This window comes from Acomys minous (genome assembly GCF_964271855.1).
Source record: "Acomys minous genome assembly, chromosome: 19".
NCBI lineage: Eukaryota > Metazoa > Chordata > Mammalia > Rodentia > Muridae > Acomys > Acomys minous.
In genome coordinates this window covers 7769026-7786420 of record NC_140499.1, presented here as the reverse complement: position 1 = coordinate 7786420, position 17395 = coordinate 7769026, and the positions used below count along the sequence as shown (strand labels likewise).

Here is a 17395-nt window from a genome sequence, read left to right as displayed (position 1 = left end):
GAGAGCAAGCAGAAAGACAGGGCAACACGAAGCCCTGCCAGGTGCTCAGAAGAGTAAAAAAAAAAAACTGCATTAGAGACTGAGCTACAAACAGCTTGTGATGCAAAGAAGGGGAGTCTGTGAGGGGGAGCACACCTGTAATCCTAGCACACAGGGAGGCAGAGGCAGGAGGATCAACGTGAGTTCAACAAATGGTCTACAAAGTGAGTCCAGGACAGCCAAGGCTACACAGATGAGCCCTGTGTTGAAACACACACACACACACACACACACACACACACACACACACACACACACACACACACACACACCCCTAAAACTAAAAAAATAAAAAAATTAAAAAAAAGAAAGAAAAAGAAACTTTACTGCTTCCAGTTAGATGAAGACAGTTGCTGGCCAGGATGACAGTTGGTGAGGAGGACAGTTGGTGACCAGGATGAGGACAGTTGGTGATAAGGACAGTTAGTGATGAGGATGAGGCCAATTGCTAACCAGGATGAGGACAGTTGGTGATAAGGATAGTTGGTGATGAGGACAGTTGGTGACCAGGATGAGGACAGTTGCTGACCAGAAGAAAGCAGTTTGTAACTAGTTGTATGACCAAAATGTGACTGTAGTTAGTAGAGTCAGGAAATTAGGAAGCCAGTGAGAATGTGGACAGTTTTTCCATCAAGCTGGCCTTGTGCGGGGTGTTCATGAGCTGTAGTATAGATGTGGAGGAAAGATGTCTCAACATAAAAGACTCTTGAGCGTACTGAGATAAGAAAGGACTAGGGGAGATGTAGAGATTAAAGTATAAAATAAAGGGTCTGCTGGCTAGTTTTATGTCAACTTAACACAAGCTAGCATTATCCTGGGTTCTAGAAGAAAGTAGGCTGAGCAAGCATGGAAATCAAGCCAGTAAGCAGCACCACTCCCTCTCCCTGTCCTCTGCACCAGCTCCTCCTTCCTGGTTCCAGCCGTGTTTGAGTTCCTGTCCTGACTTCCTTTGGTAATGAAGTGAAATGGAAGTGTAAGTCAAATGACCCCACCCCCACCCCCCCACCGCCCAAACTTGCTTTTCATTTTGGTGTTTCATCACAGTAAGAGAAACCCTAACTAAGACAGAGGGGTTGGTATTGGAAAAAAACCCAAGGAAGCCTAATTCATCAGACCTAGTCATGGGCAAGATAAACCTAGATGCAGAGACAGGAAGGGGGTAGACAGGGTAGAGAGGAAATTACATGTACTCTTATCTGTGGCTTGCTTGTGAATCAGGTAAAGGTCATCTGAGAGAAAGGATGAGCAAGCATCAAGGAATAAAGTAGAGGAAAAAAAATCTTACAACAAATGAAGACAGGAAACTAGAGTCCTTCCGTGCTGCTGATCTCTTCGGTAAAAGGAAAGTAATGGCCACACCCTTTCCCAAGGAAAGTTGTATTTCTCCAACTCCCCGAACAGGAAGCGTAGGGAAGGAAGGCCATTGTGAGCAGAAGGGTTCCTCTAGAAGTTCTGATGGAAAGACAAAGCTGCAGAAAGTGCTGGGGATACCGCTCAGTCAGTGGGGTGCCAGCCTCGCTCGCATGAGGGCCTGGCTCGGGGCCCTAGCACTTCATCATCTGGGTATCACCACAGGTACACATGTATACTCCCAGCACTTAGGAGGTAGAGGCCAAAGGCTCAGAAGGCCAAGGTCATCCTTGGTGTCTTAGTTAGGATTTCTATTGCTGCCACAGAAATACCATAACCAAAAAGCACTTTTTTGGAACAGGAGACTAAAGTTTATTTGGCTTACACTTCCATATCACTGTTCATCATCTAAAGACGTAAGGACAGAAAACCAAACTGGGCTGGAACCTGGAGGCAGGAGCTGATGCAGAGGCTGTGGAGGGATGCTGCTTACTGGCTTGCTCCCCATGGTTTGCTCATCTTGCTTTCTTATAGAACTCAAGACCACCAGCCCAATAGTGACAACACACACGCACACACACACACAAACACACACACAATGGGCTGGGCCCTCCCCCATCAATCACAGCTTGATTTTATGGCAGCACTTTCTCAACTGAGGCTCCCTCCTTTTCAGATAACTCTAACTTGTGTCAAGTTGCCATAAGACCAGCCAGCACACTTGGCTATGTACAATGAGTCCAAGACCAGCTGCCATTAAATGTGACCCTGTCTCAAAATAAAGACAACGTATGCAACAGTAACAAAAATCAAAGCTGAGAGGAATCACCATATTCTGGAGAGAACCAGACATCAGGGAAGTGGAGACAATGTCCAGAGGAATGTGGTAGCTGGGATGTTCCCCCTTCCCAAAGGAAAAATGAATATGACCCGGAAGAGTAGGGAACACAGGTCTGGGTCAAAGCAAAGTAATGCCAAAACACAGCAGTGATAAGAAGAAGCGGTCATCCCGGGAAAGCCAGACCTTGTCCAGCAATCCAGGAAGGCCGCGAGGCAGAGGAATTCATAGATGGCCCCACAACACAGTCCAGAAGTCCTACGAAAGACCTGGCTCATCACTTAAGGTAAAAGGGTTCAGTGGCCTCTGTGGCCTTTCCAGCAGAAATGTTGTGCCTCTAGGGCCGGGGACTCAAGTGTTTTGGAAGGAGCGAGCTCATATATGGGTCCAACATCTTTCTCCAGATTATTGGCCCAACTTTATTGGAGAACCTTGACTCTTAGGAGGTCAAACGAAGCAGGAAATACCATCCCCCATCCCCCATTCACAGAAGGTGAAGCGTTAACACCTTCAGTGGCTCCAGGCCTTTGCTAAGGAGTGATAGAAGTGGGACAAAGTTCGTTTCCTAGCTACAACTCCAACCCTTCATGTTATGGGACACCTTTAGTGACTTCAACCCTCCATATTACAGGACAGTCAGCCTTTAGTGACTTCAAACCATAGGTTTTAATGTCTTTGAAAATATAAACTGACCTTAAATTTGCATTAGTCTCCAGCCAAGGTATTTCTGAATCATGTGTAAAGCAAGCAGGGATGAAGGTACATAGGAAAGTGGTGACGGAGGAACCCTGGGCAGCAGTGTGAAATGTCCAACAAGGTCGGTGGGAGTCCTGAGCTCATGGCCATGCTGTTCTTCCTAAAGACACTGACAGACAATATGATAAACAGCCTTCAAGATGGCGCTCCACCATCCTCACAACCGGGTGCTTCGATCTGTGTGAGTTCCCTCACACTGTACACTAAAGCTGGTCTGGGTGACCACAAGGAATGATATGTGATGTCCCAGATTAATTTTTGAAGGATCGTAGCTATCTTGATCACTGCCCTTTGGTCACTTGCTCTGGGGAAATCCTTGTCATGGACAGACCTATGAAAAGGTACCTTGCAAGGAAATAAAACCTCTTTTCAACGGTCATCTCCATGAGCTTTGGAGGTCCAGTCACAGCTCCAAAGACCTCACTGCAAAAAGCTTGACCATGACCTCAGGCGAGACCTTTAGTCAGCCTAGCTACCCTGCATTCCCAGCCCTCAGACACCGGGACATTGTATTTGTTTAAAGTTGCTTAGGTAGAGGAGAGAGGGATTTCTTATGTAACAATAGATCAATCAATATGAACAATTAACTCTTAGCTCAGCTTAATTACCTGTCTTTTTGTCTTTATCTGTCTTAGTGCATAGCAAAACTAGCCTTGCTAGCCAGGCCTGGGAAGCTACAAAAAAATGAAACTAAGTACAAATTCCAGCAGGGATTGGGGAGGGTCTACTGAGGCCCCGCCCCTAGTTGAGGAGCTATCTGATGAACTACAGTGCATTGGTATTATCATAGTTATAGTTAATAAAAACAACAACAACAACAACAATAATAACAATGACATGACGTTGGAAGGGATATGTGTTTGTGGAATCCCAGAGGGATCTGGAGAGACAGAGTAAGTGGGGTAGATAGAATCAAGAAACATTGTATACATGTATAAAAAAATTGTGTTTTGTTTTTCAAAACAGGGTTTCTTTATATAACCCTAGCTATCCTGGAACTCACTTTATCGACCAGCCTGGTCTCAAAACTCAACGATCTGCTTGCCTCTGATCCCCAAATGCTGGGATTAAAGGCCTGAATTTTCACCACCGGTTGGTGAAATTTCAAAGAATAAATAAAATTATTTTCAAAAACATGCATACAACCCAGAGGTTGTGTGAGAGTGCAGTGGAGAAGCATCATGTGAGGCCAGAGCAACTTGAGAGCAATGCCCCAGCCACCATTTACATTGCATGGGCTTGTGATGGTGCTGCACAGCTCACACAGCAAGCACAGAGAAGCAGCAGAGGACACAACTGTGGGAATCAGCATCCAAAACGGTTGTTCCCAGGGCTGAGAAACTGCTCCTAACCATCCGGTGGCAAGATGCGCAGCACACGCCTGTAATTCCAGCACTCAGGAGATGGAGACAGGAGGATGAGCTGTCCTAGGGTCATCCTCTGCTACGTACGGAGTCTACTTAGTGAGATTTAGGCAAGCTGCAATATCTAAGACCTTGCCTTGGAAATCGAAAATGGAAGTGACCTCACAGCCAATTAATGTTGACTTGGTATTGGTATTCACTAGAAAAGTAAGAGTTATCTGTGTAAGCCGGGCGTGGTGGCGCACGCCTGTAATCCCAGCACTTGGGAGGCAGAGGCAGGAGGATCGCTGTGAGTTCGAGGCCACCCTGGCCTACAAAGCGAGTCCAGGACAGCCAAGGCTAAACAGAGAAACTCTGTCTCAAAAAACCAAAAAAAAAAAAGAGTTATCTGTGTAAAGGAACAGAGCCGCTTAAGTAGAGAACAGTGTGACCCAGTGACTTCATTACTTCACATTGTTAAAAGTGAAACTTGGGGGCCAGGAAGGGAGGGAGAGGAGAGGGGCTAGCCTATTGCTTTTGCTATGACTAAGTGGTTAAAGCGTTTTCTGCTCAAGTTTGAAGGCTCGAGTTTGGGTCCCGAGCATCAACATAAAAAGCCGGGGGCGGTAGTGTGTGCTGTAACTCATGCCCCAATGTGCAGAGAGCGCTAGCTCCCGAAGGCTTGACAACCAGTGCGTTCAGACTACTCAGCATACTTAAGCTCAATCAGAGACCCCGTAGGAAAATAGTAAGGTCGAGAGCAATAGAAAAAGATAATCAAACTCAACTTCCTGCCTCCACACATGCACACAGGAAAGCATATCCATGTACATGTGTACACATATGAAAACACACACACAAAAAATCTAGTCTTTTTTTTTTCCAGTTTTCATTTTGACATTCTTGGAGCTACACAGAGAAACCTTGTCTCAAAAACAAACAAAAACTGACACACACGCCCTTTAAACAAACCTTAAGAAAGAACAGGTTCATTTTGGCTCACAGTTCAAGGTACATCAAGTCCTTTGTGGTGGGGAAGTCAGGGCAGCTGGGACGCGAAGCAGCTGCTCACCACATAACACCCGCCTTCAGGAAGCAGGGACCAATGACTGCATACACCACCAGCCTGCTTGGTTCTCTGCAGCTCAGGGTCTCTGTCCAGGAGCTGTTCTTGCCCACAGTTAAGTGGGGCCTTCCCACGTGAATTAATGCAATCCAGATAACCCTCACAGGCAGGCCCAGAGAACCACCCCGGAAGGGACCATAGATCCCACAAAGCTGACAGTTAGCACTGACCCTTTGAGACCCTGATGAATGGCGGACAATCTTTTCAACCTTCTTTTACAGTTTTCTATTCATTTTGCACTGGTGAGCAGACACACATCCCATTTGCATATAAATCTGAGGACAAGTTACAGGAGTCAGTTTTCTCCTCCCAGCAGGTGGGTCTGAGGATTGATCTCGGGTAACCCGACATGGAGGCAAGTGCCTTTGCCCACTGAGCCATCTTGCTGGCCCTGATGTAAATATTCTTGGGCCTTCCCCACGCTTCCTTCATTGCTAGGCTGAAATGATTTGTAGAAGGCAGAGATGGGAAATTCTCTCTCCCCGACTAGTTTGCGTGCCTTTGACAATAATGTTGGTGGTCGCGTTCACTGTCACAGAGAAAATACAGTGAGAGATGCTCACGTTGTTGGCAAATAGGCAAGGGGGAAGCCACTGTCCCACCAAAGCTCTGTAATGCGAAACTCCAGTTGGCTCTGGATCAGATCAAACATGCCATAGAAAACACAGCTTTTAAAGAGATGGCTGCTATTAAAAGACGCATCTGTGGCTCAATGATAATGACATAAAAGCTAAAGTGTTATTTCCTGGTCTTTATTACATCTTAACTGTCACTGAAACTAAAGTAATGGAAAAATTATATTTGTATGTGCAAAGTAACCGTAAATTATCCATTCAGTGCAAAAAACACTTTATCCCTTATCTATTCAAATGTAATTACAGCCTTGCTCTTTAGTGCAAGGAAAGGAATGTGGACTGATAAAAATTCCAGTTAAGTAAGCATTTCTTTTTGTTTTGGGGGGACTAAGACTGGGGTCTCTTATTCCCCCCCACACACATGCTTTACTCTTAAGCTAGGCAAAACACACATATCCCAGTGATATGGGATTTTTTTTTTCCAAGCAAATAAATAACTCTTAAGTCTAGTCTGCACTGCTTTCCTGAAACTCAGTGAAAGATTTTGCATGGCAGACTGCTTAATGGAGACAGGTTAGTGAAATACTAACCAGCCTAATTTAGCTGGAATTCCATGTTTTGTTTGAGATGAGATTTTTGCGTATCTTAGGCTGCCCCCAAACTCACTATACACTCAAGAATGACCTTTGAACTTCTGGTCCTCTTGCCTCTACCTCCCATGTGCTGGCATCACAGGTGCATGCCACTGTGCTGGGTTTACACGGTGCCGGGGATGGAACCCAGGGCTTTGGGCATGCTTTGCGAGTGCTCTCCCCACTGAGACACATGCTCAGACCCCACGACCCCACTTTACACTGTGCAGTATAGATGCACTCCTTTGCCCCATGTGCTGTGTATGCAACTTGCTTCTGCTTGAACCTCAGCTCCATGAGGACAGAGTCTTTGTCTGGTTTGTTTCCACCTTCCTTGAATGTAAAATAGCTCCTAGCATTTAGTAAGCACACAGTATATTGGAGAATGCTCATTTGCTACGTCTTGGCTAGTATCCGCAGGTGCTGGTTACATAAAACAAATTGAAAGAGGGGAAGTGTCTGTCCTCATGTGCTGCTACATTCTAGAAAGAAACGAAAAGCAAATCAATAACTAGACAAGAAATATATACTTTGAAGGGGAAACTATGTAAATAAGGGAATGGTAGCTGCTAGCTGATACTGGGTGGCAGCAGAAGCTTTGTGGTGTCACCTGGATGACCCCGCAGGGTGAGAGGCTACAAATGTCTGCCAAGAGCTCCCAACTGGATCTTAGCTAGGAGTTGTTCTCCATGGAAGGGAGCTACGTTACCTGAGGCTTCCCCCTCTCTGAGGGAAGCATGCATCCATAAAACTGGTTCACACAGATGGAGATCTCTCTAGCCTCAACTGCAATGATTGTGAGGGTTCCCTCAACACCGTAGCTGATTGGTTGGCCAGCCAAACCTCCACTTTGACCACAGCTATGGTTCAGTTTCCATTGCTCTCTGCTGTTCTTCTCGTCCATCAGCAGTAAATCTCAGCAAGGACCAGGGCCTGCGCAGGAGCAAAGGAGAGGGTGGCACGTGACTCTGGAATTCTGGGAAGGAGTGGAGCTCAAGAGAGGAATTTGGGAGTGGCAGCAAATCTCAAAGCCATAGACCTACATAAATGGCACCAGGAGTAGAAAGGGAATGCAAGAGACCCAAGAGTGACGTTTCGGAGCCCCTCTGGCATTTACAAATTAGCAAATGCCAGGAATTTGTAAGATGGAAAAGATGCAGCCACTAAGACAGTGGGGCTGTTGTAGCCACCAAGAAACCTGACCTCGAAGGACGATGAAATGAACTAGGTCACACACTGCTGACAAGTCAAGGTGGTGAAACTATGAACTGATGAGGAGCAGCCGTATATAGATTACAAGGCAAGAGAATTCTGTGGACAAGCCTAACACAAGAAAGAATGTGGATGACATTGACGCAAGCTAGATCTTTCCTTCTTCCATATTGGAGCTGGTACTTACTGTGTTCCCTGAGTCTAGAACAACACTAGACACATGATTGGGTCTGGTACACATGTCTCAATGGATGAATGAAGAACTCCATTTTTGTTAGGTACAGAGGCATTGCTGGCCTAACAATATGGAATTTTAAACAAGAAAAGAGATTACACACACACATACACATACACACACACACACACACACACACACACACACACACACACACGGCATCTTTTTACAGTGTAGCAGTGTAGAATCCCACAGCCTAGGACAGTTACCACACAACAGAGTAGGGACCACAACCCATCTTCATTTTAGCTAAAATATCATGATATATGAATGAAGCTTTTGCTTTATATAACTTTATAAACCTAGAATTACCATCAGTTTCAGGTAGAGATAAATTGGGGGGGGGGGTGAAGGATGTCATAATATGAAAATAACTCTGCATAGACTAAAGTGGGGGAACCTTCTGCTTAAGATTTACACGTCTTTTTGTTCAGTGTTGGGAACCAAGCCCCCAGAGGCCTCCTGTGTGTCAGGTGAGTGCACTATATTCAAAGCCTCAAACCCTGACTTTTAAACTGTATGCTTTCATTGATAGAATCCTGAAAATGTAGGTCACTATGAGTGTCCATACTACTTCTCCAGCAACTCTGAATGGGGCAGTGCAGGATTTGTTCGGCTTTTATTCCGTTTTCCAGCAAAAGATTCACTTGCTTGATTCTTCCCAGTTCAGTCTTGAATGGAGCTGTGGAGCTTCATCATCATCATCCCTGGAACAAAGTCCTGTCTCAGAATTGGATGACGGCCTCATACAAGCCAGGCCTGCTCTACCTCAGAACCACAGCCTCATACAAGCCAGGCCTGCTCTACCTCAGAACTATAGCCTTATACAAGCCAGGCCTGCTCTACCTCAGAACTATAGCCTTATACAAGCCAGGCCTGCTCTACCTCAGAACTATAGCCTTATACAAGCCAGGCCTGCTCTACCTCAGAACCACAGCCTTATACAAGCCAGGCCTGCTCTACCATAGAACCCAACCTTCAGCCTGTGGTGGGCTTAACAAAAAGCAACTTTCGACAACGCAATGTGAGCTAAGAACAATTTGTATTTTTAGTCCCCTATACTCAAAAGGATCTAGCTTATTTTCAGAGTCCAAGTAGTTTACATAAAAAAACAGTTTTTAAAAGTGCAGTATTGGGAAGCGGGAGGGAGGGAGGAATAGGAGGATACAAGGGAAGGGCTAACAATTGAGATGTAATATGAATAAATTAATAAAAAAAAGAAAAAATAAAGTGCAGTATTGTGAAGTTTCTTAATTTATTTTATAGAGACAGACTTTTTTTTTTAATGCTGTACTCAGAAAAATACTACTCACAGCTAACTTTGGCAGAAACTTCAAAAAGCAACTGTCAACTGCAGAAATGGTAGAGAAGATGAATAATTTTATTCTGGTTTTATTAATCTATACCACTGATGCAGTTGCCAAAAACGTAAGAACAATTTACTTGTCTCTTTCACTAATATGTTTCCTCCCAATTGTAAGATCATCTCAAAGGAAAAAAAAATGCCAGCCGTATTCAGTTGGCTGGGTGAAAACGAGCAGGCATGAGGTAAGCCTCTTTATTTTTAGCCTATAGGGCAAGTTAAAGAGAAAGGAAGTCTATCTCTACTGTAGATCGAGCAGCCCTTGAAGCTTGCTGTGAATAAACGGGAGTTTTAGAAATGTTTGGCTAGCCTTCAATAGAGTTTATTTTAAATAAGAAAAAGACTCTTCCAGGACCACCACTCAAGGACTTGGTTTGGGCCAGGATCTTTGGTGGGGGCTCACAGTATGGAAGGTAACTGGGGAACAAAATGCTGATTTGACTTCAGGAAGGCAATCCGTAGGTGGCTTGTTAGCTACAAAGGGTGACAGAGCCGTAACAGTAGAGGATTACAGAAGACACACCCGTTCGTACACACACATATGAGGATATACTTCCCTGAAACTTGCAGTCCTAGTGCAATAGAACCTGTAGGACTTTTGAGTCAGCTAGATAATTCTAAGCATTTATTTATTTATTTATATTTATATTTATTTTTTTCAAGACAAGGTTTCTCTGTGTAGCCTTGGCTGTCCCAGACTCACTTTGTAGACCAGGCTGGCCTCGAGCTCACAGTGATCCACCTGCCTCTGGGTACTAGGATAAAAGGCGTGTACCACCATACCTTTAATTCTAACCACTTAAATACTGAACAACATCCTATGGTAATAAATACAGCATTGACACACCGCATGGCATACGGTAGTGGGTACAGCATTGGCACACCGCATGGCATATGGTAATGGGTACAGCATTGATCCAGCCATTTCCCAACCCAACTTGCTGCCTCTGTGGATGATAATATGAAATAATCATTCTTGCAAATATGATACACCGGCTGACTCTTGGCATTCAAGAGTAGATCCAATGTATGTATGCCACTGATATTAGTACATATTACAATATTAGTACATATCACAAGATTGCTTTTCAAGAGCCGGGGGCATGGGTCAGTATGTAAGAGCACTAGCTGTACAAACCTGAGGATTTGAATTCAACTCCTCCATGACCCACAGAAAAAGCAGGGCATGTCCAGGATTGCCTATAGCCCCCTTAATGGGATGGGTAGAGACAAAAAGATCCCAGAATATCACTGCTGGCCAGCCTAGCTGAGAGTCCAGAGAGAGACTCTGTCTCAATACAGTGGAGAGTGATAGAACAGGATATTTGGTGTCCTCTTCCAGATTCCTTGGACACACATGAGCACGCGCACGCGCACACACACACACACACACACACACACACACACACACACACACACACTGCACATAAGCATGTTTTAAAAAATATCTTTTCAAATTGGCTGATAATAGCACACACATTTCTACAGGAATTATGAAATCATCCTTGGTCCCCAACCTCATTCTCACCAACAGTAAATGTTATTGCTCAACGGCTGTTCCGCTTAGTCGGATGAGTCAACTGCAGTGTGCTGTACCCTGGACTGGAGAGACACAGTGGACCCTTTCTTCCCTTAACCTTTTCACTGCTTCTTGGATGCTTACATCCTTTCAGGATGTGTTGGTTGGTAAATCCAAAAATTTATTTTCTCTCAGTTGTCTTTGCTCTTCATACTCCTCATATTTTTCTTATCTGCTTCCTGTCATTTTTCTTGTTGCTGTTTAAAGACCCTAGTAATATGAGATGTAATAGTATTAGGTATATTTTGTCATCTGAAAAGGTTTCCTCAAATAGACTACTTTTGAAATGGAACTTGTTTATGGTATTTTGGCTATAAAAGCTATTTAGCTTTTAGGTATATGTGTCCATATTTAATAAATACTATCACATAAGGATTTCCTTAGTAAAGAATGCCTTCCATTTTTATATTACCTATACCCAAAAAAAGATTATTTTACAGTTTTTTACGGAAGTTCTTGGGATTTTTGTCAAGCAAACTGCTGTATATCTTGAATATTAACTTTTATAATCACATTGATGTGGAACACACTCCCCACAAAACACCTCAATGCAAATGTAGAGTGAATGTTTCTCACAAGGTTTTTTAAAGACTCTCCAATACCCACCGTGTTCCCTTCCGACACTTTAGTCCACCTTGTATGCAATTTAATATACAGCTTTCGGTGTCCAGCTTTATTCTCCTAGATTAATGTTTTAAAGTTGTATTTGTTTTCTGACAGGATCACAGCGTATTCTCAAAGCTGAGTGGCTGAAAGAACAGACATGTACTGTATGATTCTCTGGAAGACAGAGGCCAGACTTGAGGTGCCACTGGGTGACATTCCCTGGAGGCCTGAGGGCGGATGGTTCCTCTCCTGTCACCATTGGTGAAGAACTACTTGGGTTGACTTGGCCCGCAGGAACGTCTTAAGGAGTTGTCTTACCCTGTGGGGAGACCCAGCCTAAAAGTGAGTGACACTCCTCGCTGAGTTCTGGTTAGGAACTGCATAAGAGTCGGGCGCTAGCTGAGCATAAGCACGCATGTACTCTCTGCTCTTGACTGTGGATATGAGTCATTGCTCCGGACTCCTGCCGCTGTGACTTTCCTGCTGTGATGGACTAGAATCTGGACTTGTGGCCCAAGTCAGCCTTTTCTCCCCTAAGCTGCTTTGGTCAGGGTATTTTTTTAAAAGACTTTTGTTATTATATATTTGTGTCTATGTATACCTGCATGGGTTTATGTACACCACCAGTCTGTGGAAGCCAGAAGAAGGCTAGAACGTGGGCAGTTGTGAGCCAGTGTGTGGGTGCTCGGAACTGAACTTGGGTCCTCTGCAAGAGCAGTAAGAGTGCTTTACGTGCTGTGCCGCCTCTTTGGCCCCAACTGTTACATCTCTTATCACAGGAACAGGAAAGGAAACCAGGACAGCAGTCACATCACAAGGACGTCTCCCGTCTCCTTCCCTCGTCTGCCTCTCACGTCTCCACCTGCACACCTTTCCCTTACATGGATGCTGACTGCTGCATTCACAGCCTGGGCTGGTTAATTTTGTCAACGTGATGCAAACTGAAGTCATCTGGGAAGAAGGATTCTCCACTGAAGAACGGCCCGGGGCCGGGTCAGATGAACCTGTGGTTGTGTCTTTGAGGCCTTTTCCCAATTGCTAACTGATGAGGGGTGCACGGCCACTCTGGTCAGCATCACCCTGGGTCAGGTGGGCTGTCTGAGGAAGAATAAGAATGGCAGCTGAACAAGCTGGAAAAAACAAGCCCAGAAGCAGCACTTCTCCACCGGCTGACTTAGTTCCTGACTCCGGGATGGTGCAGGGCAGCCCTGCTCTGGCTTCCCTTAGTGATGGACTCTAACCCACAAGCTGAACAAACCCTTTCCCCCAGATTCCTTTTAGCCCTATAATAGCAAATAATGAAGGAAGACTGGTCCAGCCTTGACAGTCTAGGCCAATCTCCTTGCAGCATCCATCACTGACTTACACCTGCAAAGACTATTTTTTCCAAGTAGAGTGACTTTAACACATTCTAGAAACTACGGTATGGAGCATCTTGTGGGCGGCTGCCAGTCAATCCATCACAGCCATTTATCTATGCTTAAGCGTGCATCAGTGTTGCATTACTCTTCGGCACCAAATAACATTCCATTGTATGGCGATGCCACACTTTGTTTATGTTGACCTCCTGGACATCTGAGTTGTTTCAACTATAACAATAATCCTTCCCTGAACATTCCCAAATCCAAGATGTCACGTGGACACTTTACTTCTTTTAGATATGGATTTAAAAGGGGAGTCACTGGGTCACGTGGACGTTGTGTGTCTAACCTTTCTAAATGCTGCCAAGCAGTTTTCTGAAGTGAGAACACACTGGTATTGGCATTGCTGGAGTGTTCGTTCTGTCTCCCCATAGTTATGCTAACGAGCCTGAGGTACTTCTTGTAATTTTAAATTACATATATTTCTAGCTCTGTCTACATAGAGAGCCAGGAAACTGTGACACCTTAATAGTAAACAGCACTCCAGGAACCTGGATGGGCTTCCCTACACTTCCTTCTTTGCTCTTCCTTCCTCTCCATTCTCCCTTTTTTCTTCCTCCCTTCCTCTTTTTATTTTGGGCATATAGTGTTTCTGTGGCTCAGGCCGGCCTCACCAGGCTTAAGGGTCTTCTCTTTCATCTTCAAAACATAGTCTCTTGTGTGCAGGCTGGCCTCAAATGAGATTCGTTGCCTAGGATGACCTTGAACTTCTGCTCCTCCCAACTCCACCTCCACAGTGAGTGCTGGGTTCCTGGTGCTGCCAACCCAGTGGGTTCCCTGTGAAAGCTCACCAAGCCCTCTCCCAACTGAGTTCCAGCCCACCCATGTTGGTTTCTTTGTTTCTTTGTTTCTTTCTTTCTTTTTATTTAACTAATTTATTCAGATTACTACTCAATTGTTATCCTATCACTTGTATCCTCCCGGTTCTCCCTCCCACTTTCACCCTATTCCCCTCCCCTCTGTCTATGACCCAGGGGGACCTCCTCATCTTGGTTTCTAAATGCACTTTCTCTTAAGCAAAGACGAGGTCCTTAGTGACATGGCGGGAGAGTGGTCAATCAGGAATGCTGCTTGTCAGCTGAGGCAGATCTGTCCAGGAGATGAGAGAAAGCCCTGGATCTGCGCTCCTCCGTTGTCGCTAATCTAGTTCTGGGTGTGCATCTGTGAGGGCGTTTCCAGGATAACTGATGCATGGGAACAACAGGACTGATGAGGAAAGATGTGCTCTGAGTGTGGGCAGTACCTACCATCCAATAAGCTGGGAACTTGGACAGAACAAAGGTGAAAGAAGAAAAAAGCCAGTGGTCAGCATCTGCGCTTACGGATTCCTCTGAGGCAGCATTTTCCAATTTCTAGTCTGTCTCACGGGGAGCTCTCCAGCTGTCCTTCCACAGCTGGCTAGGGCTCCCCGCTTTCCTGGGGCTTCCATGTCTTTGACTGGGTGGTTGCTGGGTTCTCTTTCGTGTGCAGGTGGATAACCACTGTTGGACTTCCCAGGCAGCCTCGCAGCTTTCTACTCTTCTTGCGTTGTTTCTGTAGCTCTGGAGCAGCGAGCGGTTCTCAACCTGTCTAACGCCGCGACCCTTTAACACAGTCCGTGCTGTGGTGACCAGCAAACATAAAATTATCTTCATTGCTACTTTACAACTGTAATTTTGCTACTGTTATGACTGTTGTGAAGGGTAATGTAAATATCTTTTGAGATAGAGGTTTTAGAAGCGCTGCTTTAGGGAATCTCAACTAATACAGTTGATCTCAAGGCCAGACTGAAAAAGTAAAGGATAAATGTGGCCCGCCTTGCTACGTGTGACACTGTATAACAATATGACCATAGAGAGAGAGAAAGAGACGTACAAAAAGGAACTCAGAAACAAAGTTTTAGGCCCTCCATGAGCCAAGGTAGATATGAAGTAAGTAACAACACAAAAGGATTGTGTTCCCCGAGTAACTCTTAGTCCACACTGGACGTTAATAAACTAGATAAGAAAGTTCTTTCTTGTGGCGTGACGTCAACCGCTAAGGCAGCTGGGTATCGGTATTGTGCAACCATGGTAACAGCAATGAATGGAGGCCAAAAGCTCCATGTGGAAAGCGAGTGAGTGAGAGGCAGGCCGGAAGTGACGCACTGACCAGTATCAAAATGCGAAAGCACCGACGACAACGAAGGGAAAGAAAACGCCTTATATCAGAGAAAGTTGTCAGGTGATTGGAAACTAAGGCCTCCAACTCACTGTGTAACGACCCTGAACTTCTGATCCTCCTGCCTCCAGCTCTCAGGAACTGGGATGACAGCATGTATCACCATCTCTGGTTTACACAGTGGCTGAGGGCAGAACCAGGGCCTGAGAGGCCCTATCCTGAGAGCTGTGTCTCTAGCCCTAAAAGTTATAGTTTTAATAAATTTAAATATAGTTTAAATATAGTTAAAAATATAATTTAAAACTTTGTTCTGCTATTAATTTGTATGCACGAAAAGGGAAAATCTTATGACTTCTATTTCCTTCACCGATCATTATTTGTATTAGTAGCGTCCCTCTTTTTTTGGTTTACAGCTTTTAAGCTTAAATTCTGTGTTCATACACCTCTCTGTCTCTCTGTCTCTCTGTCTCTCTTACACACACACACACACACACACACACACACACACACACACACACGCTCTGTCATACCACAGTGTTCATGTGGTGGTTATTGGACAACTACTGTTGAAGAGTGCTTTCTCTGTTTCTACCATGAGGGCTCCTGGTTTTGAACTTCTGGTTGGTCCCTTCACCAGGCTTGCTGGCTACTGTCAGAGTCTTGCTGGCTGGCCTGCCGGGTTCGGAATTCTTTTTTTTTTTTTTTTTTTTTTTTTTTGGTTATTTGCTGCTCTACATTCTTAGCAGCACCACATGGCCCCTGAGATTCTGCTGTTCTTTCACATTTTATTGTTGCCCACCCTTTACCAGTTCTCCTATGTAATCAAATGGAGAATTTCCCTATTATTACATGAAAACGAGACATCCACTTTCCCCCAGTGAGAGCTTTCATTACTCCGTCCACCCACAGCGCACAGTGCCCGCCCATCCGAAGAAGAGACATTCATGGTCCTTCCCTCCTCCCTCTTCTCCTAAGAGATGCAGCCTGGGGCAGTTTGGGCCTCCTTTCTTCTCCTGCCCCTCCCCCGCCACACGTCAGCTGAGCTAGGTAGCTCTTCACATTCCAGGCGTGATTAAACGCTTCCTCTCCCAGGCCTCCTACTCCTGTGTCTTCCTTCAGCTGTGTCCCCCAACTCAGCCTTACAAACATCTGTCGCCCGCCTTGACATCCTCCTCGCCGTCTCTTTACATCTGTTGCGTTTGTTATTCTTTCTAGAGAGAAAGAATTTTCAAGTAGTCTGCTGTCCACGCAGGGCAGGCGTGTCACCGCACTGAATCCTTACAGAGATGCAAACACCTTCTTCACCCCAGTAAGAAAAGCAAATCTTAGTTGAAAATACAAGTCACAGTGTTCTTGGCGCCGACACTGAAAAGATGAATTCCAGGGCGGAAGTAATGCTTTTTTTTTTTTTGTGAGTGGCTATGCAGAAAGAATATAATTTTGTTTTTTAATCTCTGGAATTTCAAAATCTGTGTATTAAATATGTGTGTATCTATTCTCATTCTCCTGGCCAGCACCGTTTCTCCTTGTAGAGCTCCTATGGATGCCCACATCTGTTCTCTTAAACCTCCACGCATCGCTCCGTGTTGCTTCCTATGGCATCCCCGCCCCCCCCCTTTTTTTTTTTTTTTTTTTTACTGTTCCAAGGTTTTAAAATTACTGTTATTTTTATTTTGTGGAGATGGGCTGTTTGGTAGCTCAGGCAGGCCTCCAAATCACTTTGTGGCTCAGGATTACCTAGAACGTCTTATCCTCCAGCCTCCACCTGCAGAGCCCTAAATTACAGGTGTGCACCTCCACGCCCATTTTACGCCATACTGGAAATTGAACCCAGGATGCTTTGTGCATACTAGCCAAGCACTCTGCTAACTGAACCATGACCCCAGGCCTTGGAATACTTCTCTGGCCAGTGTCCAGTCTCTTAGTTGTGTCTTAATCTTAGCCTTTATCTATCTATCTATCTATCTATCTATCTATCTATCTATCTATCCATCATCTACCTATCTAGTGGTAAATTTAAAAATGTAACATTTAGCCAGGTGTGGTGCCACACACCTTTAATCCCAGCACTCTGGAAGCAGAGGCAGGTGGATCGCTGTGAGTTCCAGGCCAGCCTGATCTACAAAGTGAGTCCAGGACAGCCAAGGCTACACAGAGAGACCCTGTCTCAGAAAAAAAAAA

The 17395-nt window shown here is 45.0% G+C and overlaps 1 long non-coding RNA gene across 1 annotated transcript; it reads left to right on the top strand.

Moving 5' to 3' along the window:
- Nucleotides 1–523: 523 nt before the first annotated feature.
- LOC311590133 lies at nt 524–13648 on the top strand. The gene is made up of 3 exons (XR_014776777.1): nt 524–1012; nt 2066–2513; nt 11769–13648. It is a non-coding gene; the product is annotated as an uncharacterized lncRNA (long non-coding RNA).
- Nucleotides 13649–17395: the final 3747 nt, after the last annotated feature.